Here is a 3,313-nt window from a genome sequence, read left to right as displayed (position 1 = left end):
AGGTGGTGAATGCAGCCATGAAATTAAAATATGCTTACTCCTTGGAAGAAAAGTTATAACCAACCTAGACAGTATATTCAAAAGCAGAGACATTACTTTGCCAACTAAGGTCCATCTAGTCAAGGCTATGGTTTTTCCAGTAGTCATGTATGGATATGAGAGTTTAACTGTGAAGAAGGCTGAGTGCCGAAGAATTGATGCTTTTGAACTGTGGTGTTGGAGAAGACTCTTTGGAGTCCCTTGGACTGCAAGGAGATCCAACCAGTGCATTCTGAAGGAGATCAGCTCTGGGATTTCTTTGGAAGGAATGATGCTGAAGCTGAAACTCCAATACTTTGGCCACCTCATGTGAAGAGTTGACTCATTGGAAAGGGTCAAATGCTGGGAGGCACTGGGGGGCAGGAGGAGAAGGGGATGACAGAGGATGAGATGGCTGGATGGCATCACTGACTCGATGGACGTGAGTCTGAGTGAACTCCGGGAGATGGTGATGGACAGGGAGGCCTGGCGTGCTGTGATTCATGGGGTCACAAAGAGTCGGACACGACTGAGCAACTGAACTGACTGACTGACTGAGCTGATGTTATAGTTGCAGCATAGGGATCTACGGTTGCAGTATGAGGGATCTAGTTTTCTGGCCACGGATTGAACCAGGTCCCCTGAATTGGGAGGTTAGAGTTTTAAATATTGGACCACGAGGGAAGTTCCTCTGCTAGTTTTTTGTGTATGGTATTTGATACTCTTTGTGCCCTAGGGTAGGTATTAATATTATGTGGATAGGGAAATTAAGGCTCTGAGAGTTGAAATAGCTTTTAACAGTCCAGCTAATAAAAACAGATAACTCATGTCTGAAGAACTCCAAATTTTCCTTCCTTTTGGAAATGGTGTGCCATCTTCTTTATGAAAATGACTCACATTTTGTTATAGAAATGTGGAGGATCTAGAAAGAAAACAGAAATGATTTAAAATGGGGGGGGGCATGGTAATGAGCTTGAGGGTATAGGGACCTAGTATCATATTTATTTTACTAGAAACTGGATCAATTCTTTCAGAAATTTTAAGGATTCCCTCAGCTCTTGCCACTTTTTCACATTTGCAATATTTTCTTTATTTCCCTAAAATTATTAGAAAGGTGTGAAAATTAAAAAAAAAACAAAAACAAACACCACGTTAGTGCTATAGAAACTAGGGAAGGATAGGAAAGACACCTGGCTCTGAATAAAGGTGTCAGGTGGAAGGGGGAGGCAACAGGAGGTAGAAAGGAGATACACATCCCAGTCCCTAAGCAAAGAACAAAGGGAAAATGTCTTCTAAGAAGGCAGTCCAGGAGGAAAGCTGCTGGAAGCTTCAGTGAGAACTGGTCTTGGATGTTCTTAGGTTGGGTTCCTGGCCCTCAAATTTCAGACTCACAAACACCCAGAATGAGACGTGACACACAGAAACTGAATGCTGATTATTTTATTGGTAAATTGAAGACAGACTGCCTTCTCCCAATGTCATGGCTTTCTGAAGGACTGGTATCTTCATACTCATGCTCTGAAAAGCAAAAGAGGAGGTTCACACAAGGTGGGCAGGTGGTTTCTAATCCTTGCAGATAACAGTGGAGGGAAGTAGTTAAGAGCTCACATTTCCCTTCTCTTCTTCCTCCCTCTTCTGTTTCCTGCCAAATTTCTTTTGATCTGTCATTTTTGTGCACCTAATAAATAATGTTTTATTGCAAGCTCTAAATTGTTGCTTGCATATAAAAGGTTGTCCTTAGGTTGTTTTTCTCTTGGTTGCTATTTAAAGTGTTCAAATATGTGTTTACAAAGATGGTTACTGCAACCAATTTTTAACTAGTGAAAAGCTGATACTGGCCTAAATGTCCATTGATACAGGGTTGGTTAAAGAAATCATGGCACAGCCAGACAATGAAATAGCAGAAATTTAAAAGTAAACAAAATGAGGATTAAACGGACCCATATAGCTTTATGAACTGTTATGGCTATTTTTAAGAACTATGTTATTTGAAACAAGCAACCTATAAAATTGCTTAAAGTATGACATCATTTGTTGACAAAAAAGATAATTATGTTTTAAAGGGTGTAAATGATTCCAAGACAATGTTCAAGAGTTAACTGTGATGGCCTTTGGGAAAGGAAGTGGGAAGGTAGGACGTGGATGCCTTTCAGAGTTAGCCTCATACTTTTCTGTGTGGTTATTTTTTTACCTTGACCATATACTAATTGAAAAGGAAATATTTTAGCTAGATAAATTAGCAACTTAAAATTAAAGTATAGTTTGTGTAGTTTAGTCGAGACAGTGGACCTGAGACGCCTGCTGCTGCTGCTGCTAAGTCATGTCATTCATGTCCAACTCTGTGTGACCCCATAGATGGCGGCCCACCAGGCTCCCGTCCCTTGGATTCTCCAGGCAAGAACACTGGAATGGGTTGCCATTTCCTTCTCCAGTGCATGAAAGTGAAAAGTGAAAGTGAAAGTGAATTCACTCAGTCGTGTCCGAGTCTTAGAGATCCCATGGACTGTAGCCTACCAGGCTCCTCCGTCCATGGGATTTCCCAGGCAAGAGTACTGGAGTGGGTTGCCATTACCTTCCCTACTGAGAGACCTGGTCAGGTGCAAACTTGAGAAGAGAGGTCATTGAGCTGGAGGATGAGCAGAGAAAAGGACAAGGGAGAACATGGTGTACTAAGCAACCCACTTTAGGACATGTGGTCATTAGAGAAAAGGCTATTTCTGGTCCTTGCTGGTCAAAATTGAAATGACCTTGGATAGCTAGCTGGTAATGATTATAAGGTTTTGCTCCCTTATTTCAGACTATCTGAATAGACACCTTTAGGACCTGTGTCCAGGACTATGCAATTTTCACATATTTTCTGTTGATTCAATGACTTGCTAACGTGTGAGACCTTTAGGGTTAGGGCCCTTGATGGAGAGTGAGCTGGAGTCATACCTGTCAATGACTTTCAGATTACTCGGATAGTGAGTCTTCGTCTGGACTCTGCTCAGGTTGCTCCTCTGGTGGAGGTGGCCCTTGTGGGGGTGGCCCTGGTGGAGGTTTCTCACCTTCATTTTCATCATCAGGAGGGGGTCTAGGTGGTGGCCCTCCAGGTCCTCCAGAAGGTGGTTCGGGAAAATCGTTGTCTGAGTTTGAATCTGAGTTGGTTCAAAGAGAGAGGAACTAGGTGATGGAAGGCTCCCTCTCATTTTGATCTTTGATAAACTTTTGGAAAGTTCTTTCCTCCTGAACCCAACTCTCAAATACTAGCTTCCTTCCTACTCACTTCTTCTTTCTGCTGTACTCCTCTCGACCA

General features: G+C 42.4%; 1 long non-coding RNA gene across 1 annotated transcript; it reads right to left on the bottom strand.

Annotated features, from left to right (window-relative positions):
• Positions 1-1,440: 1,440 nt before the first annotated feature.
• LOC120858852 lies at positions 1,441-3,069 on the bottom strand. The gene is made up of 2 exons (XR_005719954.1): positions 2,953-3,069; positions 1,441-1,536 (listed from the first exon to the last, which is right to left on the bottom strand). It is a non-coding gene; the product is annotated as an uncharacterized LOC120858852 (long non-coding RNA).
• Positions 3,070-3,313: the final 244 nt, after the last annotated feature.

This window comes from Oryx dammah, unplaced genomic scaffold (genome assembly GCF_014754425.2).
Source record: "Oryx dammah isolate SB20612 unplaced genomic scaffold, SCBI_Odam_1.1 HiC_scaffold_29, whole genome shotgun sequence".
In the NCBI taxonomy this organism is placed as follows: domain Eukaryota; kingdom Metazoa; phylum Chordata; class Mammalia; order Artiodactyla; family Bovidae; genus Oryx; species Oryx dammah.
Note: the sequence above shows the minus strand (reverse complement) of the source record. Positions and strands in the feature narration are given on the sequence as shown.